At 51.4% G+C, this 26134-nt stretch overlaps 1 protein-coding gene and 1 pseudogene across 1 annotated transcript in view; one reads left to right on the top strand and one right to left on the bottom strand.

Annotated features, from left to right (window-relative positions):
• The window catches only part of LOC149362311 (uncharacterized), a 245156-nt gene that overhangs the window by 50511 nt on the left and 168511 nt on the right, over window positions 1–26134 (top strand). The window lies entirely within an intron of this gene.
• LOC149362313 (uncharacterized) lies at window positions 3343–4963 on the bottom strand (annotated as a pseudogene).

Here is a 26134-nt window from a genome sequence, read left to right as displayed (position 1 = left end):
GCGCTTTCTGCTGGGCCCGAGCAGTGCTCAGATTCCGGCGTGCTTTGTCCAAAGCCTCCGTCATCCTCGCGCGCAGCCCGGTCGCATAGTCAGCGCGTGCCGACCAAGCAATCGGGGTGTTGCTGCGAACCTGTAGAGTAAGTTCTAACGGGTTCGGCAGCTCCCTGCCAAGGTTGAGAGCGGCAGGTGTGTACCCAGTCGAGCGGTTCACGGTCGACCTGAGAGCAAACCCAATCTCGGGGAGACAGGTGTCCCAGTCGATGTGCGTCTCCGCAAATGCAACTAGCATGTGCTTGATGTTGCGGTTCACGCGTTCCGTGGGATTCGCCTGGGCGTGGTACGTGGTTGTTCTCCTGTGCTTAATGCCAAGGGCCGCACAGGAGTCCACGAAAAGTTTGGCAGTGAAGTACGATGCATTGTCCGTTATCAACTGCCCGGGGTAGCCGAATCGTGTGAACACCTCGATCAGCTTCCCCATGATTACGCGTGCCGTCAGCTTTCGAAGTGGGAACAGTTCCACCCATTTGCTGAAATGGTCTGTGACAACGAGCAGATATTGGTTTCCACTCGGAGTCCTGGGGTAAGGTCCCATGACGTCACAAGCCGCAATTTGCCAAGGACCCTGGCTATTGATCGGCTGCATGAGCCCAGGTGGGCGTCCACCACGTGGCTTGACCCTTTGGCACACGTCGCACGAGCGGGCGTAGCGTATCGCATCCCGCTTCATGCCAGGCCAGGTAGCGAGGCGGCACAACTTGAGGTAAGTCTTAGGGCCAGTCGCATGCCCAGCGATGCACGTGTCATGAAAGTAGCGTAAAAGTGCTCCTCTCAGCGTGCATGGAATCACACCCTTGAAGGACTCGTGTGTATCCTTCTCGGAGGGGATATATCTCAGCAGGATGCCATCGGAGTCGAGCAGATAGGAATCCATCGCGCTCACAGCATTACCAGCTGTGTTCGAGCGCCCCGCACGGACAACAATACCAGTTGCCTCCATGTGCGCCGCGGCCGCGCCGCCCGGCTCCCTGAGCCCGTCGAACACTTTTCGACAAAATGGATCCTCCCGCTGTGCCTCCAACAGCTCCCTTCTGCTGAAAACGCTCACCACTGAACTGAGGCCTTCAAAGTGGTTTACGCTTTGGCCCTGGGAAGGCGGGGTGTCCCTTCCCTCGGGGCGTTGTGTGAGCTGCGCGGCAGTCGCGCTGCTCTGGCTGTCGGGCGCGGCGGAATGGGCAGTGTTGTTACTTCCCAAGCCGTCAACGGGCGCGCGCGAAAGTGCGTCCGCCACCACGTTGTTCTTGCCCCTCCTGTAGCGCACGGTAAAGTCGTAACGCTGGAGGAGTAGCGCCCATCGCGCTAGGCGTCCGGACGGCTCGCCTAGGCGTCTCTGCCAAGTGAGTGCCATGTGATCAGTCTCAATCACGAAAGCGACTCCATCGACATAGTAGTCGAACTTCCGCAGAGCGAAGATAATCGCGAGACATTCTTTTTCTGTCACGGAATAGTTTCTCTCTGCGGGAGTTAATGAGCGGCTGGCGAACGCCACCGGTCTCAGGCTACCTCCGTGCTCTTGAAGCAGGACTGCTCCTAAGCCCAGGTCACAAGCGTCCGTGTGGATCACAAATTCCCTGTTCAGGTCAGGCAGCCTTAGCTCTGTGGTTTCCGCGAGCGCGCAAGTGAGATGGCGAAGTGCCGCCTCTTGCTCGGGTCCCCAATGCCACTTCACACCTTTCCTTAACAGCGCTGTTAAGGGGGCTTGCAGAGCTGCGCAATCTGGGATAAACTGTCGATAAAAGTTCGCCAGCCCCAGAAAGCGTCTTAGTCCACCTATATCTGCCGGCGACGGGAACTGCAAAATAGCCCGCAGCTTGTCTTCGCACGGCAGAAGGCGTCCTTTGTCTAGCGTAAACCCCAACAGTGTTATTCGGGTCGCCGCTATCTGGGTCTTGTTCGGGTTCAGAGTGATTCCCGCAGACCTCAGCCTTTCCAGTACATCCCTGAGATGGCGTAAGTGCTCATCAAAGGTTTCCGAATACACGACAATGTCATCCAGGTAAGCAAGAGCGTGGTGCCACCTTGCATCGCCTAGGACACGGTCCATCAGACGCTGGTACGTCGCGGGCGCGCCGACCAGGCCGAACGGCATTCGGGTAAACTGGAAAAGTCCCCTGTGACAAGTGAAGGCAGTTTTCTCTCGATCACTGGGGTTCATCTCCACCTGAAAGTATCCTCTGCTAGCATCGGGCGTAGTGAAATACTTCGCTCCACCAACATTGGACACTATCGAGGGAATGCTCGGAAGTGGGTATGCGTCCTTCCGTGTCACCTCGTTCAGGCGTCGATAGTCCACACAAAGGCGGGTTGTTCCATCCTTTTTGGGCACCAGCACCACTGGAAACCCCCAGGGGCTGTTTGATCGTTCCACAACGCCTGTATCGAGAAGCTCGTCCAGTGCGTTATCGAGCGCTTTCCTCTTAGCCAAGCTGACTGGCCGAGGATTGCACTTCCATGGAACAGCGTCGCCTGTCTCAATTTTGTGCCTAACCAGCGTAGTGCAGCCAGGCCGCTCCGTGAATACGGCGTCGTACTCGTTTAGGAGCAGAGACAAACGCGCTTTTTCCTCCCCCGACAAGCTGTCTGAGTTGTCCAGCAGCGGGTGGGGAGGCCTGCATGCCGCCGCGGCACAGAGTGCAACCGCAGGGGGGACAGGGGGTCGCGCGGGAGGGGAGGGGTTCCCTTCCGCGCTTTTCCTCTCGACGCGGTCGACAGGCTGGTAGTTCAACCGGGCCGAAGGCGTTTCGAGGCTCTTTTTCGGGCGATCGTTGCGTACGTCTGCGCGCGAAGCATCGGAAAGCGAATGTGCTTTCGACGCTTTTTGGGGTTGAACGAAAGGTTTCAGGGTGCCACATGCTCGCTCCCTATATCCTCCGTTGCAGACGTCAATAACAATGCCCGTCTTGGCGAGGAAGTCTCTACCAAGAATAATTGGAACCGATAGGCCGGGGAGGTGAGCGAAGCGCTGGCGCCTCACTCTTTTCTCCCACCGCACCACAAGCCGCGCGGCACCGCTCGCGTGCGCAGTGCCGCTGGCTAATCGGAACGTGAGGTTGCTCGCTCGCAGTCGGAGTCCGTTCCGACGGAGATGCTCACATACCTCGTCGCCAAACAGGGATGCGCTCGCTCCTGTGTCTAGCAATGCCATGAACTTACGTTGTGCCACTGTAAGCTCAATAAGCGGTACTGGCGTGTCGCTGGGTGGTTTCAAACGACAAGCCAACGGGGCTAGGAGTTCGTGTGACTCACTGAGCACCGCTGTTGACGCCGCCGGTTGCGAAGCGTTGCTCACCGGCGGCCGCGTTCGTTTCCCGAAAGCGCGTGCTCTCGGTTCACGGGGCGTCTGCACTCCCGGGCGTAGTGCCCTCGTTGGTTGCACCGGTAGCAGAGGGTATTCGGCCATTGCCGGGCGGGGCAGTTGTCGCCTCGCGCCGGTTGACCGTTCCTCCCTGCTGGGCGAACTGTCGCAGATGCCCTTTGGTCTAGCGTCCTCGGGTCGGTATGTCGGTCCCGATTCTGCATACCTTGGCCACGCGCAGCGTGTGCTGACCGCATAGCATACGTGTACGGGTCGAGAGCTCGGTCTGACAGTTCCCAACCGTTTCTCAGTTGCCCGTCACTGAATGCAACCATTTCGGCTCCCCGGGAACGGTTTCGAAAAGTGTCTCCGTTCCAGGCGCATCGCGGCTCAAGTGCCTGCGACGCTGGCGGGGGTGGCCGATACGCGCGGGAGGCGAGTATGTCCGCCTGTATGCGCTTGGCTGCCGAGGCGAGTTCGTCCAAGTCCCTGAACGGTACGCCTCGTAGGTAGGCTGCGAAGGTAGGGTGCGCTTGTCGCGTAACACGCTCTACCTTCTCGCCGTTTGAAGCTGAGGGGTCTGCGAAACGATAGAGTTCGTCCATCGCCCTCACGTACTCAAGCAAGGACTCGTCCGGATGCTGAGTACGCAGCTCCAACTCGCGCCGCAGACGACGGTCGTAATCTGCGGGCAAGAACTCCTCGCGAAACCTCGCTCGGAACTCCTCCATCGTGCGAGACCGATGGCCAGTAAGGCGGAACCAGCGGGCAGCCTGATCAGTCAGTGAGATTGGCACGACACGCGCCAGAATCTCGCCATCGGAAAGCCCTGTCGCCTGCTGGTAGGTCAGCATGCGCTCAAGGTACTCGTTGGCACTGACAAGATCATGGTAGCCACCGTAGCTGGGAAGGTCCACCCTTAGCCTCGGACTCGCCGCTGGAGCGGGTGTTTGCAGGTTGTTCTGCACGATACCCGTGAGGCTCTCTATGAGGCGCAAGGCGTTGCGCAACACAGCCTCTTGGGCCTGGCCAGGTAGTTCTGGCTGAGGGCCCAGGTGGGATCAGCAAGATTGCACGTGTCGCGCCATGCTCTCCCTACCTGGCGGCATAGCGCTTGGCGAGAAGTGCCTAGCGTCGCCGCTCGTCTGAGCCGGTGTGTCGTGTGAAGCACCGCTCGGCTCAAACGATATAAGATCACAGGGGCTAGCGTCAGCCTCTGGGAACACACCTGCAGTAGTTGTTACTGCCGTGCCAAGATGTTGCTGCTGAGAAGCCGTATTGGACAACCACAGCAGGGACTGGATGTCAATCCCGCTCGCCGCCATGGCTAGTCTGTGTGTCGGCAGTCGCTCACACAGACACTCGGTTTGTCACACCTCTGGCCCCACGTTGGGCGCCAAGAATATGGGGGTCTATTCTTGTAGTAACGCTCAAAGGGCTAGAAGCAGTTGTCGCTCTCTAGCACCAGCGTGCCAGCCCTAGCAGTCAGAGCTGTGACCCCCAACCCGCGGTGCGGTGAGTCGCAACCACGGCGGGTTCGGGCCAGAGGGGACAAACACGAGTATGCTACTCGGATGAGCGTTTATTGCTCCCGAGCAATACAATGCAGCAGCAACAATACAACCGCTGTAACGAGCGAGGGTGTTCCGCTCGCGTACGGGGGTGAAAAACACAAAGGGCAGAACGCACGCAAAAATGTGGGGGAAGAAGGTTCCGCTCACCTCGCGTGGTTCCTCGCTCACGGCCCGCGGCGGTCAAGTCACACACGGTGGCCGGGCGATAAGGGCAGCGGTCTCCGTGGCAGATCTCCGATCCGTGCGTGTGCACGGCTCCCGCCAGAAGACGAGCGAGCCTCGGGAGAATCGCGTCTCCTCCCGGGCTGTGGAGAGGAGGTCTCTCCGTTGTAAGATGGGAAAGAGGGAAAGTCTCCGCGGCGGGGAGCGAAAGGAAGCGGGGGTGGCGAGAGTGCCCTCCTTCGCAAAACCTCCCGAACGGCGCGCGCATAGCATCGCGTGATAATTACGCGCGGCCGTTACAATGGGGCAGGGGATTCATGTGTATCCCCACAAGCCCCACTACACTTAAACGTTCATGTTCCTTCGGCCCATAACGCCAGCAGCCCAGTCCGTGGCAGTCTTCTGCCGGGCTGGGTGCTCACAAGAGCAGGGTCCCGTAGTCCTCATAGGTGGTGAGTGCTCCAGGCTCCACCGGTGAGGATCCGCTGGGCATTGGAATAGGATATGGGCGAGGGTGGCGGTGGGGTGTTTGCAGAGGGCGCACGAGGAGTTGTTGAGGGTTTAGTGGTGGGGGGACCTTACGTAAGCGCATGGGAGAATTCGCTTCTGTAGTCGGCCGCTTAGGGTTTGGTGGTAATTGTCAAGGGAGATGGGGAGTGAGGCTGTCTCTCGGCTCGGTAGGTATCAGTCAGCTCACTGAATGTCTGCATGCGGGAGAACTCCGACCGGGGGCTACCTCTGCTCGGTGTATCAGACCTAGGGCTAAGCTGTTGACGGCCTTGTTGCCGGGGTTCCCAGTGTGCGCAGGCACCCATTATAAAGGGCTTTCGAGTGGGTAATCGCCAAATCAATGGCTGCTTCCTCGGCCACTTCTGATCTGGTGGCCGAGAGAGGGGGGTGGGGGCGTACCAAGAGATTGCTCGTGGCGTTGAGCGTTGGCTCGTTGCGTTGAGAGTGAGTGTATTTGGGAAGGGGTTTGACCATGAGTATGAAGTGGATAGTGCCCGGGATGGAGAGGAGTGTGTGGTCGTTAGCCGGGATGTGAATGCCGAGAATGTTGAGGATCTGGCGTCCTGTGGTAGTCTGGTAACCCGAGATACTGGGCCTGTCTGTAACAGTATTGTGGAGACCCAGCTTTAGAAGTACCTCTGTGGAAGTACTGAGGGGTAGGTAGAGGGCCGTCTTGAACGCAGTGCGATGCATCGCGTCCAAGGTGGCGATCTTATCTCCTTAAAGTCTGAAGTACGGGAGCATGTATAGGAATCCTCATCGTCTGACTACGATCACTGCAGGACAAAGGCCTCTGCTATAGCTCTGCAGTTTACCCTGTCCTGTGTCAGCTGCGACCACCTTATCTCCGCAAATTTCTTAATCTCATCCGCCCACCTAACTTTCTGCCGCCCTTTGCTACACTTTCCTTCTCTTGGAATCCATTCCATTACTTTTAAAGACTGTCGATTATCTTGCTTTCGCATTGCATGCCCTGCCCCCGCCCATTTCTTCCTCTTGATTTCGATTTGGATGCTGTCCCACTCTGCGCTCTACCTGTCGCTTAACGTTACACCTCTAATTTTTCCTTCCATAATTCCCTGCGTGGTTCTCAATGCCACGTTTCTGCGCCTTAGGTGAGTACCGCTAAAATACAGCTGTTATAATTTTTTTTTCTTTAGGGATATTGCTACACTCATGATGTCACCATGATGTCGTCGGCATAGAGGGTGTTGTGTATCAGTCGGACACAAGGGTGGAACAGAAGTTAATTAATGATGCAGTGCCCTTTTGTGGCGTGATGAACATGTGATCCACCGACGGCTGCCCGCTTGGCTGATAAGCAATATTCATGGTAATGGAGTATCGTTAAGCACATGCGACAGACAGAATAGAACTGGCAGAGCTATCGAAGTTAATAACTAAGCGCAAGGTAGCCGACAGAAGCAAGTTTAACGTGGAGAAAGTCGAGAATGCTCTAAAATGGAGGTAACCTAAAAGCAGTGAAGAGAAAACTTGGTATAGGCAAAACAAAATGTACGCGCTAAGAGACAAAGAGGACAATGTCGTTAGCAATATGGACAAGACAGTTAAAGTAGCCGAAGAGTTTTACACACATCTATACAGTAGCGAATTTAATCAGAACGTTACTGAGAGAGGCAGTCGAGCATAGCAATTGAACATTCCACCAGTAACGAAGCAGCAAGTAAAGAAAGCCTTATGAGCAAAGCGAAGGGGGAAAGTAGCTGGTGAAGATCGGGTAACAGCAGTTTTGTTGAAGGACACAGGAGAGATTGTGCTAGAAAGACTAGCCACCCTGTATACGCAATGCCTTGTGACCTCGAGCGCACCAGCAGCTTGGAAGAACGCTAACATTATCTTAATTCATAGGAAAGGAGACGTCAAGGACTTGAAGAATTACAGACCGACAAGATTACTGTCCGTTGCCTACGACGTGTTTCCTAAGGAAATCGCTAATAGAGCCAGGACAACCCTAGACTTCAATAAACCAAATGATCAGGCAGCCTTTCGGAAGGATACTTGACAATAGACCATATTCACACTAACAATCACGTGACAAAGAAATGCGCAGAATATAGCCAACCCCTATATATAGCCTCCATTGATTGCGAGAAAGCATTTGACTCAGTGGAAACATCAGTTGTTTTGCAGGCATTGTGGAATCAGGGCGTATAAGAGTGTTATGTGAAAATATTAGAAGACATTTATAACGATTGCACAGCTAACGTAGTCATCCATAAAGTGAGCAATAAAATTACAATCAGAAAAGGTGTCAGGCACGGAGACATGTCTCCCCAATGCTATTCGCCGCCTGTTTACAGGAGGTATTCCGGTGCCTGAAATGGGAACAGTTGGGGATAAGAGTCAGTGGAGAATACCTAAGTAATTTGCGATTCGCTGATGACATTGCCTTGCTATGTCACTCAGGACATGAACTGCAAAGCATGATCAATCAGTTAGACAGGCATAGCAGAACGGTGGGGTTAAAAATTAACATGCTGAAAGCCAAAGTAATGTTAGGAGTCAGGCAAGGGAACAGCAGTTCGCAATTGGTAGCGAGGTGCTGGAAGTAGTAAAAGAATGTCTACTTAGGGCAGGTAGTGACCGCTAATCCGATTCATGAGACGGTAATAGCTAGAAGACTAAGAATGGAGTGGAGCGCATATGGCAGGTTCTTTCAGATCATGAACGGCGGTTTGCCAATATACCTCGAGAGAAAAGTATACAACAGCTGTATCTCACCAGTACTCACCTATGGGGGAGAAACTTGTAGGCCAACAAAGAGGGTTCAGCTTAAGTTAGGGACAACGCAGCGAGCTATAGAAAGAAAACTGACAGGTGTAACGTTAAGAGATCGGAAGCGGGCGGAGTGGTTGAGGGAACAAATGCGGGTTAATGACATCATTGTCGAAATCAAGAGGAAGAAATAGGCTTGGGCAGGGCATGTAAAGCGAAGGCAAGGTAACCGGTGGTTCTTAATGGTGACGGAGTGGATACCAAGAGAAGGTAAAAGTAGCAGGGGACGGCAGAAAGTTAGGTGGGCGGATGAGATTAAGAAGTTTGCGGGGGCACGGCGGCCGCAAATGGCAAAAGACAGGGTTAATTGGAGAGGCATGGGAGAGGCTTTTGCCCTGCAGTGGGAGTAGTCAGGCTGATGATGATGATGAAGCCCATGCGATATCAGTACACAGTACTCCTTTCCAATGAAGTTCGTTATACAATGCTAGTCATCAATACCATAACGTTCGACAGGTCGTCGATCGCGTGTTGATCTTCGCGGCTCAACCGGGTCTTGGGTAGCTTTGGCTGGACTTGCCCCTGAGGTTGCTTCCGTGCTGCCCGGCAGCTGCTGTGGCAGACTGGCGGTGGGATGAAGCCTGACGTGGTAGTCTTGTGACTGGGTCGACTTCTAGCCTCGTCCAGGCGCTCCTCATCTTCTGCCGATGTCTGTGATGACGCTCGCCATTGCTCAGGTGGACCATGTACGACTCCGGGCGTCTGACTGCCACAACTTTGGCTGCCTTCGACCTTGGACCTGGACAAAAGCTTTTAACGTAGACCGCGTCACCGACACGGAACCGCTTAGTCTCCGGTCGCGGCAGCGCAGGCGCATGTTGCCAATCCGGATAAAGCCTGTCCAAAGCTGTACTCAACCTTCGTTCGATCATTAATTCTGCCGGCGATTTCCCCGTGGCAGAAAGTGGCTTCGTGTGCTGTTTAAACAGGAACGGCGACATCTTGCATTACATCGAACCTTCCTGTTACTTCTTCAAGTCCTTTTTAACTGCTGTACCAATCCTCTCCGCCCTACCATTACTGGCGGATGATAAGGCGCAGTGAAAACAGCATTCTTTCTTTCTTTTTTATTTGAGACAATTTGGTACAAATTGGCTCAGGAGGCAATAGCAAAAGGCCCTGATGGGGCCTGACTAGGCTATGCCCCCCTGACAGCACAAGCAGCACAAGTGTACTATCAGCGCCAATTGAAACACGAACAAGCCAATTGAAACGCGAACAGCACAACTCGAAGATGTTATACTAGGGAGGCAAAATAAATGAGCAGCTGATTTTCGCATCGAAGCCGGAAAGACTGCTCTTCTAAAATGTTAATAGCCCACGGCTGTATTTCATCTCCAGCCTCTGATATGTTTGATTTTTTATGCTCGCGTTTCAGGTTTTTTGTTCGCGTTTCATTTGACGCTGATAGTACATATGATTACACATCATAAGCAGACCAAAGTAAAACACATCAATACAGAATACAGAAAGATACAGATACACACCATCTTAGAAAAGGAAAATAACTTATTTGAACTGTAATAATACAAAAACATTTTCTTAAGTACTGCATCAAGTTTATCAGTAAACAAAAATGTTTCACCAAACAAAAATTGATAATGTTAAATGCAATCCAGTGTGCCTAAGTAATGGAATATGACCTATAGTGCACGATGATAATAAAACATAATACAGATTAATAGCACCAAGTGTTGGCTCAGGAGTTTAACCCATGCACCTCCTGCTCAGATAAAAATATTGCTTTAACTTGCTTTTTAAATTGAACAGGAGACACAACAGAACTTATTAAGTTCAATATGTCAGGGTGTTTGTTGAAGAGTTGTGGTATTTGCGTCGATAACCTCTGTAAGCCATAGTGTGTACGTGATCTGGCCCTAACTATTTCGCTCTGTCTTAGTTCATACGGGGACTGTTTAGCTTGATAGTTTTCTTGAAATTTCGGTGTATCTGCACGGTATTGGCGTAGCGCTTCCAGAGATAGTTTTTGTTTAATCAGTTGTTTTACCTGAAGAATGCTATATCTGGTAAAATATGGAGCAGTGCTTTCCGTGTAGGGCACGTTTCCAATGGCTCGCATAGCTCGTTTTTGTAATGATAATAGGTATTTCATATTTGTCTCGGTTGTCGTTGACCACACCAGAGAGCAATAAATGGACTCCCTGAAATTCTATTGGTAAGGGTGGAAAATGTGTTGTTCCTTTCGACCTAAACAATAAATATTTTGTTTTTGTCGTATTCAGTTGCATCCTATTTGAGTTTAACCATGTAGTTAAATTTCTAAGCCAACTATTCACTTCCGCGCATATTTCATGTATGTTATTTCCTGAGAAAAAACGTTTGTATCGTCTGCGTACAAAACCATTTTTTTGTGCCCTTGAATATTAACAATATCATTAATGTATAGCAGAAATAATACAGGTCCCATAATAGACCCCTGGGGTACTCCATATTGAATAGTTTCCATCTCCAATTCGACTTTATTTATTATTGTGAATTGTGATCTGGAAGTTAAATAGCTCTTTATTAGAGCAAGTGCTACACCTCGGATCCCGTAATAGGGGAGTTTACGCAAAAGAAGTCTATGCTGTATGCAATCAAACGCCTTTCGGAAGTCTAAAAAGATACCTAGTGTGAACAGTTCCTTTTCTACACTCTAAGAACTGATACTCTCTATGATAGAGTATACCGGCTACTGCACTCTCTTTAGCAGCAGTTTACTCCGCCTAAATTCCCTAAGGAGTGAAACGCCTCCTTCGGTAAAGAGTAAAACTGCGAGCGCACTCCCTCTAGGGCCTGAGGGAGTTGGAGGTTGTTTATTTTCTTAGCTTTTGTACTGCAGCGGAGCCATATATATAGTGACCTGTGACTCGCATCTCATGCACACTAGTGATAAGCAAAAACAAACAAACAAGAAAGTGCGCTGTGCTCCGCCCACAGAGCCAGACCTTGTACATAACCGATACGTGCAGTGTACACTTTAGAGATTATTGCGTTGCATTCATACAGCATATTTGATTTGATTTCAATGGATTTTACGTCCCAAAGCAACTGCACTGACATCGCGACATCCCAAAGCGAAGTGCACTAACATCGCGCAGTGCATGAGGCTTTGGAGTTTCGCATTCATCGAAATGCGACCGCCGCGGGGTTCTGAATAGTCTATACCATTCAGCGAAGTCATGCACTTCCGTAGAATGCGTTTAAGAAGAAACTGTCATGGTAACTGTCGAAATTTATCCTAAACATTAGTTTATTGCTGTGTGAATATATTTTATGCCCTTCGGAACCGCCATTCACATTTTGCAACATCTATTTCAGCACAACAACCTCCAAGAAAAAGCGGTTCGCAGAAACGAGCGATGCTTCTGTTAAAGGAAAACACTTCTGTCAGATCCCGTAAACCTTCGCGGTCGACGGCGAAACATTAGTCTAAACACTTTATATGGCATTCCTACTACGGTATGAATGATCGACGAGTGCTCTAGGGAAGCTACACATCATTTTAATACGAATAATAGTGCATCAGGACACCAGTTAACTCGTTCGCTAAGGGCGAGTCAACGTACCTGTTTCATCATTTACTGAGCTGTGCCAGCTCTAACCAGCCAGCGATCTACAAATTTAGAGAACAGAACTCGCGACATATACGCACGAAACTGCCGCTGAACTCAAAATGTTAGCATATATAACTACTGAAAAGCGTTACCTTGTCCCAAGTATAGGCGAGAGGTAGTGCACTCTGCTCGCAATGCAGAGTTTCCCGGATCGAATCCTCCCTCCGGCGCAGCTTTTTTTTCCCAGCCATTCGTAATAAAGGTGTGTTTCTACTCCTGCAGAGGGAGTGAACCTAGCAGGAGTACGGCGACTCTGGAAAAAGGAGTGAAATATGGGACAAGCGTATACTCCATCGAAAGGAGTTCCCCGCACTCCTTTTGTTCTTAGAGTATATGTTATCAAGAATTTCTTCTTTAATTGCAAGAAGGGCTGTTTCCACCGACCTATTTTTGCAGAACCCATACTGCTCCTTCGTTATGTTGTGTGTACTGATGTGCTCGGGGATCGGGACCAGGGTCTTCACCGCATTAGGGCGAAGCAGGCAGACTACGGAGAGAAGTCTTCGGGAGGAATAAGTAAACTTGAAGGTTTATTTTACATTTTGTACAGTAGCAAGGAGACCAAAGTCAGAAAATGGGGGAGGATGCCCTGGCACACCGCAGATTGCTGCTTTTATGCAGTTCACATTCCCCAGGCACCCAGCTAGGGACTCTGATCTCTGGTTGAGCGTCCAATGGGCCGCTCGCGTCTTCTTAGGCTCCGCCTTCCCCACGTGGCGCCGCACTCCGCACAGACACACACACACACACACACGGGCAAGGAGGAACTTGGCGTCTCTCAGTCGCGAACTGTTTAACCAGGCCCAAAGGTCGTTACTGCTGTATGATGAGCTTGATCAATGGGGACGCGAGCGCTGACCGCTCACCAGTGACCTCTTCAGGGACAAATCAGCCGTGTCGCCCCTGCCTTGTCGGCTCCTCAGGACGCACGCGGTTAATGAGTTGGCGGCGCCGTCGCCCCCGCTGTAGTCGCCACTGGGTCTCGTCCGTCGGTCCACGGCATTCCGGGAGAAGCGCCGCACTCAGCCTTCCCGGCGAAGGGGATTAGACGCCTTTGTGTACGCCGACGCCGTCGCCAGTAGCTGCCCCACGCAGTGTCTCTTTTGTCTTCCCCGAGCAGCAGCGCTTCGGCCGAAGTGGCCTGATGGCGCCCGGCTGGCTCGCCTGTTTCCGCTGCCAGTCCCCAGGAGCGCAGTCCGGCACCAGAGCCGCATTCGGCATCGCCGGCGAAGGGGATTAGAGCCTTTGTCCATGCCAACGCCGAGAAACAGCAGCGCTTTTGGCCGCATACCTGATGGCGCCTGTCTGTCTCGCCGTTCTCCGCTGGCTGGGCCTCCGATCATTACAGTTACGTCCGCCGCCAAGAAGACGTCACGAAGTGGTTGCAGCTGATCGGTGCACCACGAATGTACGACAGTGTCCGAGTCCTTCTGCTCGACAGGTCGGCCAGGAAGCCCTGCACATCTTGCAGTGGTCCTCGAAACGGAGCATTAGTGATCAGGCCTACGCTAAGCCCATACCTCCAGCAGGGCAGCACACGGCCAACCTCAGAGAACTGCCAGGTTTTTCGGATAAGGTTAAACCAAGGCTGTAAATTTTGATACACACCACAGCCCTCGCTCGAAAGCGCATTCCTGGAAAGCTGGCCTACCGGACCTAGTTGAGCCAATTTTGTTTTCTTTTGTAATGGAAGCCACTCGCTTCCGAATTTTGATCAAACAAAACCGCTCCAACTAGACGACAAAGAGAACAAAACGGTGACGCTTCAGAGATTCAAATGTGGGAGAAAACAAATCCAAACTGTTTTTCTCGGGAACTTTAAGCACTTCCAATAGGGACACGGAGAAAACACGTGCTGAGGCCCTCGCGTTTCAGTTTTCTCGCCCTCTTTTTGTAATGGAGTTCAATTCGTAATTACCACTAGAATTACGAACGTGCTTACTTCCCCTCATTTGCATGACCGCATAGTGCCGTCACCTTTGCTCAGCCTGGCAAAGCTTTCCTCAATATCGGAGCCCACGTCGTTTAAAATCTCTTTAATGCCTTAAAACAAAGTTGCTCCCGGCGCTTATGCCAGTGTCCTACAATGGCCCGTCTTTCCAGCATTTCCGCGTGACAGCGGACGCTGCTATACATAAGCACTACCTGTGCATTGTCAAACAATTAGCATTAAAAGAAATGCAAGACCACTGCTGCAAAAGTTAATGACCATACCAAAACTACACATTCTCAAAACTTTTTCGGCAGCAGCAAAAAAAGAAAAAGCAAACAGCAGAGACTCATTCTCGGAATCTGCTAACTACCCCCGTCGCGACACAAAGGGTCCTATTCTTCAGCCGCGCTCGGCGCGGTCGCAGACTAACAGTAGCTTGGGCCGCCGAGACCCGACAAAAAGCCGAAGGGCTTAAGTGCGCGTTCACCTCTTCGGGCTCCAGACGCCACGCGACATTAATTTGTTCCGCACTCCGGTCGCGCGTCTCCACCACCTGAGCAGGACTTGAAAAGAATGCGGGAGGGGGACGGTCTAACAAAGCAATGCCTACGAGCATTCCCCCCTCGATTCAAGAATGGCCTTAGACTGAAACGCGTTCTGCTGCACTCTTTCGGGTAGTAGCTATGCTTGCTTCTCTGTGGCCTGCTACAAGCCTCACTCGTGCCGCAAGAACTACCGCAGGGTCGCCACAATGGGTCGGGTGGCCTTCTCTTTGTCTGAACCCTTCCTGTCAGTCTTGCCTTTGTGTGGTGTCTATTGCACCTGGCGTGCCGCGGTGACCGTCTCGGCCGATTGCACTGTTGGCTGGCCTTTAGCTTTCCAGTGTCTTCGGCCCGTACTGTGTCTGTTCTCAGGAGAGCACGCTCTCGCTTGGTTCTCCCTGCGCGCGGCCGCCTTCTGAAAACTGCCTTAGCAGATCGGCCCTGCGCGCCTCCCTTTCTCGCGGTGTCCTCGCTCTCCGCATCTTCTCTCTGATGCAGCACCGAGCCACATTTCCCACTTGATTTTAACCAATGGGCTCGTACTTTCGGTGAGTCACTGCATGTCGTAGTATATGACTGTCTCATCGGCACTTTACTCTCTCCTGGCCATAATGTGCTCTCTCGAGGCTTGCTGTTCGAGCCTACGACACTAACGCTCTGGCCTGCAACTTGACCTGAACCCCGTTGCTCGGCTAACGTAGCGTTTTTGTCCCGTGTGCTACCCTCTCGATCGCAGCAATCAACCTCACTTATCAATAGAGCATCTGCCTCAGGGTTAGAGACGGCCGCCTTCTTCCCGGAAAGTGGACGCTCCTCTGGGCTCAAAACCGCGGCGCTGCACCTTTCCTTACTGCTAGCAGTGCCTACATTATCCCCCGAGCCCTCTCGGCTTGCGGATATGCACTTTTCGCTAGCCTTAGTGTCCTGATTATCCCCCGAGCCCTCACGGCTTGCGGATATGCACTTTTCTCTAGCCCTAGTGTCCACATTATCCCCCGAGCCCTCGCGGCTTGCGGATCTGCACTGTTCTCTAGATTTTTGACCTAAATCATCGGTCCCTGCTGCTGAAGTAGCCTTTCTTTCTAGGACAAAGCCTGCCCTATCCCGGCACTTATGAGCAGCAGTCGTGTCTTCCAGCGACTGAGCGGTGCTCCTAAGTCGGTCTCCGACACCCTCGTGGTACACCTGACCACCGTCAATTTCGCTTTTGAGATCGACCTCTGCGGGAATTCCAAAATACATGAAAAGCTCACTTTTAGCTTTTGCATAATTTTCCGCGTCCTCGTCCGGCAGGCGCGCTAGGACGTTGGCGACTTCACACGGGAGGAAAGCCAGCAGCATAACTGACCAATAACCCTGGTCCAGCTGCTCCTCCGTAGAAATTCCTTCAAACTTTTCAAGGAAAGTCCTGCTATTACCGCCTGTCCTGAAAACACTTAACCTAGATCGTATTGCTTGCATTCTTACGAGGTTAAGTTGACGTGTGATTTCCCGCAGCTCCCTTTCCCGCTCTTGTCGAGCTACTTCATCCCACTCTCGCATCTTTTGATCCAGCTTCCTCTTTTCTTCATCCTCTCGCTTCTTTTGTTCCCGTGCCTTCTCTAATTCCTCCCGAATGTACTCCCAACATCCGACTATCTCCTCCGCGTCCGCACCGCTTGCCTCAATTGCCTCAATTAAGAGCAGTTTCCTACGGATCGACCCACAATCGATGCCCAATACCCCGCATATCAAAACCAGGTCCGGTTTGCGCAGCTTTTTCCAGTCTATGTCTGCGCCCAGGCGACGGCTAGTCTCTACTAGTGGTCAGAGAAGATTCCCAGGCAATCTCTGGAGCCACATTCCATTACCTAGGTTTACAAATACCAAAGATGTACAACCCGGCAAAACTCAAAAAGAGACAAGACCGTGCACTTACCCATACCGGAGCCAGGACGCCGCGCAGACCATCCCACAGCTGCCAACCAGTTGATGTGACCGGTGGAGCCGGACCCGGGGTCTTCACCGCATTAGGGCGAAGCAGGCAGACTACGGAGAGAATAGCCTTCGGGAGGAATAGCGAGCTTGAAGGTTTATTTTACATTTTGTACAGTAGCAAGGAGACCAAAGTCAGAAAATGGGGGAGGATGCCCTGGCACACCGCAGATTGCTGCTTTTATGCAGTTCACATTCCCCAGGCACCCAGCTAGGGACTCTGATCTCTGGTTGAGCGTCCAATGGGCCGCTCGCGTCTTCTTAGGCTCCGCCTTCCCCACGTGGCACCGCACTCCGCACAGACACACACACACACACGGGCAAGGAGGAACTTGGCGTCTCTCAGTCGCGAACTGTTTAACCAGGCCCAAAGGTCGTTACTGCTGTATGATGAGCTTGATCAATGGGGACGCGAGCGCTGACCGCTCACCGGTGACCTCTTCAGGGACAAATCAGCCGTGTCGCCCCTGCCTTGTCGGCTCCTCAGGACGCACGCGGTTAATGAGTTGGCGGCGCCGTCGCCCCCGCTGTAGTCGCCACTGGGTCTCGTCCGTCGGTCCACGGCATTCCGGGAGAAGCGCCGCACTCAGCCTTCCCGGCGAAGGGGATTAGACGCCTTTGTGTACGCCGACGCCGTCGCCAGTAGCTGCCCCACGCAGTGTCTCTTTTGTCTTCCCCGAGCAGCAGCGCTTCGGCCGAAGTGGCCTGATGGCGCCCGGCTGGCTCGCCTGTTTCCGCTGCCAGTCCCCAGGAGCGCAGTCCGGCACCAGAGCCGCATTCAGCATCGCCGGCGAAGAGGATTAGAGCCTTTGTCCATGCCAACGCCGAGAAACAGCAGCGCTTTTGGCCGCATACCTGATGGCGCCTGTCTGTCTCGCTGTTCTCCGCTGGCTGGGCCTCCGATCATTACAGTACTTAGAAAACTGGTTATCCTATTGTTAATGATATGCTCTGCTATCTTAGAGAAGACAGAGAGGATTGATATAGGCCTGTAGTTATTTAAATCAACAAAAGATCCTCCTTTATGAATGGCTGTTACTCTTGCTAACTTCATTTTGCTTGGAAACTCGCCTGTTGTCATGATAAGGTTACAGATGTGGGCTAATGGGACTGCTAAAATACCACTCACTGCTTTTAATGGTTTTGGCTTTATGTCGTCTGGGCCCGAAGCTGAATTATCTTTCATGGACAAAATTATTCCCTGCACTTCATATTGGTCTTCTGGGGCCAAGAAAAGAGTCGAGGAGCAGTTATTGGCAATATAATGTTCACAGGGTATGGCAAGGGGGACATCAGAAGAGGAACTACTGTGAGAAAATGTTTGTTGAACAAGTTTGAGATCTCTTTATCAGAGGTACCAAGCTTATGAAAATTAATCTTCTTGGTGCTTGGTTTATTATTTACTAATTCTCTAAATGTCTCCCACATACGTCTGGAATTGCTGGCAGTACTAAGGAATTTGTTTATATAGTACTCAGATTTAGCTTTCTTCATGTCATTATTCAGTTTATTGCGTGCTTTTTTGTAGCCGTATGGCTGCGCTCGGGTGGATGCCAATGAGTAATTACTCCCTTATTACAAATCTACTCCACCTTGGGGGATTCCCCTAAGCATCTGACCAACACAGTTCCCACTTCGAGTTATTGATCAATTCGCTCTCGTCCTACCATAAGCTTACCGTCCTGGTTAGCTCAATTGGTAGAGCGACTGCTCCGGTGTAGCGGTGGTCCTGGGTTCGAACCCCGGACCAGGACGAATTTTTCTTTAACTACGAAGTTTCTGAGAAAGCTGTATAGCTTTCCTTTGTAGCCGTATGGCTGCGCTCGGGTGAATGCCAATGAGTAATTACTCCCTTATTACAAATCTACTCCACCTTGGGGGATTCCCCTAAACATCTGACCAACACAGTTCCCACTTCGAGTTATTGATCAATTCGCTCTCGTCCTACCATAAGCTTACCGTCCTGGTTAACTCAATTGGTAGAGCGACTGCTCCGGTGTAGCGGTGGTCCTGGGTTCGAGCCCCGGACCAGGACGAATTTTTCTTTAACTACGAAGTTTCTGAGAAAGCTGTATAGCTTTCCTTTGTAGCCGTATGGCTGCGCTCGGGTGGATGCCAATGAGTAATTACTCCCTTATTACAAATCTACTCCACCTTGGGGGATTCCCCTAAACATCTGACCAACACAGTTCCCACTTCGAGTTATTGATCAATTCGCTCTCGTCCTACCATAAGCTTACCGTCCTGGTTAGCTCAATTGGTAGAGCGACTGCTCCGGTGTAGCGGTGGTCCTGGGTTCGAACCCCGGACCAGGACGAATTTTTCTTTAACTACGAAGTTTCTGAGAAAGCTGTATAGCTTTCCATTGTAGCCGTATGGCTGCGCTCGGGTGGACGCCAATGAGTAATTGCTCCCTTATTACAAATCTACTCCACCTTGGGGGATCCCCCTAAACATCTGACCAACACAGTTCCCACTTCGAGTTATTGATCAATTCGCTCTCGTCCTACCATAAGCTTACCGTCCTGGTTAGCTCAATTGGTAGAGCGACTGCCCCGGTGTAGCGGTGGTCCTGGGTTCGAACCCCGGACCAGGACGAATTTTTCTTTAACTACGAAGTTTCTGAGAAAGCTGTATAGCTTTCCTTTGTAGCCGTATGGCTGCGCTCGGGTGGATGCCAATGAGTAATTACTCCCTTATTACAAATCTACTCCACCTTGGGGGATTCCCCTAAACATCTGACCAACACAGTTCCCACTTCGAGTTATTGATCAATTCGCTCTCGTCCTACCATAAGCTTACCGTCCTGGTTAGCTCAATTGGTAGAGCGACTGCTCCGGTGTAGCGGTGGTCCTGGGTTCGAACCCCGGACCAGGACGAATTTTTCTTTAACTACGAAGTTTCTGAGAAAGCTGTATAGCTTTCCTTTGTAGCCGTATGGCTGCGCTCGGGTGGATGCCAATGAGTAATTACTCCCTTATTACAAATCTACTCCACCTTGGGGGATTCCCCTAAACATCTGACCAACACAGTTCCCACTTCGAGTTATTGATCAATTCGCTCTCGTCCTACCATAAGCTTACCGTCCTGGTTAGCTCAATTGGTAGAGCGACTGCTCCGGTGTAGCGGTGGTCCTGGGTTCGAACCCCGGACCAGGACGAATTTTTTTCTTTAACTACGAAGTTTCTGAGAAAGCTGTATAGCTTTCCTTTGTAGCCGTATGGCTGCGCTCGGGTGGATGCCAATGAGTAATTACTCCCTTATAACATTACACTATAAAAACTTTTGTTACTCTGAGATAGTGAATGATGTGCCGTTATCTGAAACGGCTCATCTTTCGAGCCGCTCTAATTTCGTCCTTTGAGCCTCGCTGCATGTCCAACCTTATTGCGCGTGAAGCATTTCGCTTTTCTGAAACTGCATAAATGCGGAACGGGCTTACGTTGCACCGATAGCAGCTTGAGCCTTTTTCCGAGGTGTCGTGTTTCGGGCAGGTAGCTTGTGTCATGCCCTGGCAGTCCACCACCTCGTCTCAGCCTTGCTTGCGCATGTCTTCCTGTTGCTTGGCTCTCGCTTCTGCGGTCGCGGCCATGTCGTACGCAACCTTCAGTCAATGTCCTGTTTTGCGAGAAGTCGCTGTTGAACTGCTTCGTTCGGGAAGACGCATACAAAATGATTTCGCATCATGACGTCCAACGGTTGCTTCTCGTTGCCAAAACAGCAGTCTTCGGCTAGATTACCAAGCGCCTTGACGTATACCGCAATCGATACTTCGGCAGCCTCGTTTCTCTTGTAGAACAAAAACCTTTCATACAGATCTGAAAGCCTTTGATTCAGGTGCTTGCGAACCGCCTTCTTAATATCGTCGTAGGTTGCTGTCGTCGGTCTTACAACAAATTAATAATTCGGTAATTATCTGCACAGGATTTAGTAAAAACGGGCGTCATTATAGCAGCATGTCCGGAAATAGTGGTGATCTCAAACCTGCGGTTATAGCGCTGCAGGAGAGAAATGCGGTCGCGAAGCTAATTGGATACAACACCTTTAATCTTCCCCCAAGCGCAGGCATATTAGTACGCAAAGAATACACGGCACAAATCCTTGATCTGGAAGTGGAGGGGGTAGAATATACTTGCATAGAAATGTTACCTTTCGTAGCGAAAACAAGAGTAAAGTACTTGGATCGTAATTATCTGTAGCAAGCCGAAGGACACAAGGGGAAGGTTCGAGAAAAATCTTAGGAAAGCCAAAATTGCGGCTAATCCAGGTCCACTGCTAATTGTACGGGACTTCAACGCCGCAAGCTACCTATAGGGCTACTCGTATGAGATTACGAATGGAAAGCACTTAGCAGATGCAGTCACGAATGAAGCGCTAGCGATCCTAACGGACCCCAACGAGCCGACTAGAGTCGGCAATAGTATATGTAAGGACACTAGTCCGGATATACCCTAAGTAAAAATATAAGAGATACAGCCTGGGCAAATTTGAAGGGGAACTTGGGAAGCGATCACTTTATCCTGCAGACTACAGTGAAGTGCAACAAGACCAGCAGGAAGAGGGGGGCAGCCAGAATTACAGATTGGGATTAAGTCAGGGCGTGCAGGAGCAAAAAGTAGGAGCACAGGATTTAAGATTATGAGGCATGGGCGAAAACGCTTTTAGAGGACGTGTAAACTCGCATCGAACGATTAAGACATCGGAAGACGACTTTCCGCCCACTGACCCGCATTAATGGCACCTATGAGAAGCGAGGAGAGGTCTGAGAAAGAGGTGGAGAAGGAAGAAGCTAAAAAGGAAACTAAAGAAAAGAATAGCAGAGCTTACGGAGCGCGCGCAGCAGTATGTCTCGAATTTGTCCAATGCTAACGGCACACCCTTTGCGACTCGTCCAAAGCAGACTTAACCTCAAGATAACCAGGTCCATATTGAGACACCTGACGGACCCAGGAAAGACCAAAACAGCACAAAGCATATCTTTTGAAGGTTATGCACAACTTCAATGGGAGCGAAAAGGGCGGACGACGGACTTAGAAGAGGTGCCGAACACAAGCGCTGAAAGAAAATTACTGGACCACAAAGGAGAGCCCGATTTCCTAGAAATATGCTCTAGTAGGATAGAAAATTGGGCTAGTAGGGTTATCTTCATTTTAAAAGAAAAATACAGCGAGAACAGAGATGACGGAGGAAGAAGAGGTGCACAACACAAGCGCTTGTGTTGTGCATCTCTTCTTCGTTCATCGTCTCTATTCGCTCTGTATTTTTCTTTTAACACGTTAATTTGCGTCTGCAGTTTTCTCCGTCCGGATGCGGCTTTCGCAGAGTAAACTGCGCGTCTTCGTTTGATTTCTCAGTGCCGAAGCATCCGAGAGCATCGCAGGTTGACATCAGCTCTGTGCTACGTTTCCCTGCACATTGGAACACAACCGGCCCTGTACCTGTGCGACAGCTTCGGGAGTCATACGCGCCGTTCTAACCCGAGCCAAGTCAATGCCGGTTTAGCTCAAGCCAGTACCGGCCTAGCGACATCACTTCTGGGTCTGGTTTTGGTTTTGATGACATCCCTTCCGGTTGTTGTGTCAAGTGTTCGTGGAAGGGTGGAACCGGTGGAAGGAGGACAGGTGATCAGACGGCGGCGCAAGGTGCTGTCAGTTAGTGCGACTTTTATGCACGGTTTATGGAGTTCAATCTCCCAAAGCGACTCAGGCTATGAGGGACGCCGTTGAGAAGGGCTCCGGAAATTTCGACCACCTGGGGTTCTATAACGTGCACTGACATCGCACAGTACACGGGCCTCTAGAACTTCGCCTCCATCGAAATTCGACCGCCGCGACCGGGATCAAACCCGTGTCTTTCGGGTCAGCAGCCGAGCGCCATAACCACTGAGCCACCGCGGCGTTTGTGTGTGTGTGTGGGGGGGGGGGGGGGGGAGTAAACAACCTGGTGTACCTGGTTATGACGGAAGCAATAAGCGTGCATTTGGCTGTGAGCGGCTTTCCTGTGTAGTTACGTCTCTGCTTCGTTCTTCCAACGAGCATCTCAACAGTAACATGCATTCAAAAGGGTCCGAGGCGCGCGATCAATAAAAGCCTACATAGCTCCGAACATGTGCTTTGATCCAGCTATAGTTTCCCCGTTTAGGATCTTACGGCACAAGTTGAAGGGTGTCATAATCTATTTCTGAGGTCTATACAGGCGATGTAATAACCAGAGAAAACTTTCTAGTCATTGCTTCGTATATTTATCTCCACAAAGCTATAATGTCAAACATTAGAGGCAGGATGGATGATCTCTTTGAGGCAATCGACAATCGTCTATTCGAATGCCTAAAACAAAAATCAGTGGTTATGGTGCTCGGCTGCTGACCCGAAAGACGCGGCTTCGATCTCGGCAGCGGCAGTTGAATTTCAGTGGAGTCGAAATTCTAGAGGCCCGTGTTCTATGCAATGTCAGTGCACGTTAATTATCTGCCGCGGTGGCTCAGTGGTTATGGTGCTCGGCTCCTAACCCAAAAGACGCAGGTTTGATCCCGGCCGCGGCGGTTGAATTTCGGTGGAGGCGAAATTCTAGAGGCCCGTGTACTGTGCGTTATCAGCGCATGTTAAAGAACCCCAGATGGTCGAAATTTCCGGAGCTCTTGACTACAGCGTCTCTCATACTCATAGCCTGAGTCGCTTTGGAACGTTAAACCCCATAAACCAAAACAAACCAAAAATTCTAATGCAGAAAAGAAGCGAAAAACAGTAAGGCAACCGCCACCACATATGTTTGGTTTCTTTGAAAGACGCACTTACAGCTGTAGCAAGCTTGGGTCGTATCAATTACCAATGAGCTCAAGTTCCCGGCTCCCTTTTTCCAACGCTGCTACGCAGCTGAACGCTTTTGAGTTACCACGGGCTGCTGGAAATTTGAAGCCTCGTACAATGCGTACGAGATGTACCCTTCTTTGATAACTTGAAGGTCAGCTGTTTGATCTTGGTTCACCTGGCATATTTGACGCCTCAGCTACCAGCTTTGCTAGCTTTCTCAAGTTGCGTGAGTTGCTGCTGACAGATCTCTTTTGTTCGCTGAATGGTCGCATCCTCACTGCAACTTATTTAGAAGAGCTTTCAGATCCACTTTGTACTCGGCGGATGTAACTTTAACGCGGTGCAAGCATTACAGCCGTGGTGAAGTTGTAGGCGTGAGGCTTTGCTGCATTTTTTCCAAAATCTACTTCGGCCGATGTAACCACTGCTGTTCGCGCTCATAGGAGGACACGGTCGATAAGGGGAATGGCCTTTCACTACTCTTCCAGGCGAGTTGCGTATTCGGAGACGCTGGAGATACCTACTCATTGCAGAATGCGATGGCTACCGCAGCCATGGGTACAAAGAACATCTTGCTCATGTTAACACATAATTCTTCGTTTTTTGCCATAACCAAATGTACAGTGCATAAAATCAGGACTGCAGTCACAGTAGAAGGAAGCGCATAAGACAGCCCTGCCGATCGTCGTATACCTGTAAGCTTAGCTGTCGGTCCCCCACTCAGGCATAGCTATCGGCGGCATGATGTCATGAAACGGCTGTCTAATTGACCAAACAATGCAAAGAATCGCTATGTGCGCCTCCGGGGCCCGCTCCGAGGCATCGATGCGGCGAGTGCCGCATGTCCTGTGCTCTGCGGACAACGCGTCTCTCCCCGGTTGGCGATGGAAGTACGTATACGACAGTAAGCGGTATGAAAGCGCCTACCTCCTCAGAATGACTAGGTTAAATAAGGGAAACAGGCACATATCAAAATTGAGGTCTTTGAATGCTGGCTGAGGTCGCAGATTTTCTGCCCGTGTTCCGCTGCTCCATAGCAACGCATCAGGATCGGAGAGGATAGCACGCTCACTTCCGGTCACACAGAGGCCGCTATCTCGCTGCAACGCGGTCGCGCAATAGGAGTACTTCTCTTTCTTCCACCATGGTCAAGGGGTTGGACGCATGCTAAACAGTGTCAGACATTCGCCTGCCTGTGGAAGCTTCTATTACGTCCCTGACACTCATGGCGCATCGTGGGAAGCGGAAAGTTCTGTCGTGCGGTCGGTGACATAGCCACTGTTGAGGACGGAGGGGCCCAGCGAGTTGTGGAGGGTGTCGTTCAGGGCAGCAGGTCCCGGCTCCAAAAGAAGATGGCGAACTCCATTTAGGAGGAAAGTGTACAGAAGGTTTATTCACATAATTACAAGCGTAAGAGAAGTGAGAGACCTGAGTGAGAGACGATTCTGCCGCATTCGTTGTCGACTTTTATACCCTTGTTGGTCCCCAAATTCCCTAGGTTGAGGACGCCCGCGCCGGAGTGGGAGGGGCCTATAGCTCTCACCTCTGCGCACAAACACAACACCGCACTTAGGGTCACGCCCCTGTCACGTGTTGATTCCGAGGGAAAGAATGTTGCCGTCGAGACGTTGAATGCGGTAGGTGGTGGTTTCTGGCCAGCTGAAAGCCCCGCGGGTCACCGACATCTGTGGTTCATCAACTGGTATCCGCCGCTCGAGGCCGGAACGAAGAGGTCATGAAAGGCCGGAAAGTGCTCCTTTGTCCTTGCCCGCCAGCTCGTCACGGCGCTTGGCACGCCAAAGAGCCACAGCCAACGAAGCCCTTTGTTCCCCCGGCATGCTCACAGCAATTGGGGAAGATAACATCGGTCTCCCCGCGGCGGCGGCGGCGACACTTGAAGAGACTTCGGAAAGGCCGTCTGTTTTTGCTAAAACTTCAACCCCTTCTTTATGGTTCTGTACTCCGACCGGGAAGGGCTCGGTAAATGGAATCAGCTGTCACCTGGGTCCCGTGTGTGGTCCATGACGGCAGGCTTGGGGCAACGATCGCCGAGTAGAAAGCAGGTACTCTCAGCCACCCAAGAGACATATGTGTGCTGGCTGCTTCCCCCGCTGCTTAGCCTTCGCCGTACCTTGCTTAACGACGACCCACGTTTAGCGGTAATTTCTCCCAGACCCGCGTTCTTCGACCCTGACACCGCATCTGGCTTCCCGATGACACACGTCGGGAAGTAGTCTTTCCAGGCCCGTGTACTAGGACCTTAACAGCTCCTCCGCGGCCAGGAGAATCTCGACCGGCCAGTGGTCACAATCACTCGCCGAGGAGAGATGGGCTTGAGCGGTAGAGTGGGATGCCTCTCTTGATTTTCTCTGCACACAGCACACAGCAGAGTCCTAATCCTCGCACAAGGGAGGCATTAGTCGAAACCAACCACACAACATAGCGCCACTCCCCAGGCAGTGCAAGGAAATTCACCCGAGATCCACCAGGCTGTTAAGCAATACAAACGGGAAGCCACAAATTGAACTCAGAATTTTGTAGTTGACAACAGCAGTCGGGGCCATAAAGCGAAACTACATGTAACCTCATAACGGCCGAAGTCAAACCGCCACGTAGCACGATTTAGGCGTGGTTTCTCAAAGCCTTGACCCACAACTAAAGTTTTGTTCAAAACTGCAAAGCTGAAATCACCCCAATACCCTCTGTCAACTAAAAGGGTCTGTCTAAGTTCAAAATTTTACCCAGCTCATCCTTACATGATCTTTCCGAGTAAATACTATCGAAAAGATTGCTATCTCGAAGTTGAGAGTACATTGAAGCCTGCAGATATAATTCTGCGTCTTGTTATGGATGCCACGTTGCCGT

This window comes from Amblyomma mixtum, chromosome 2, assembly GCF_055824585.1.
Source record: "Amblyomma mixtum isolate Tamu chromosome 2, ASM5582458v1, whole genome shotgun sequence".
Lineage (NCBI taxonomy): Eukaryota > Metazoa > Arthropoda > Arachnida > Ixodida > Ixodidae > Amblyomma > Amblyomma mixtum.
This window is presented reverse-complemented; position numbering and strand designations above follow the sequence as displayed.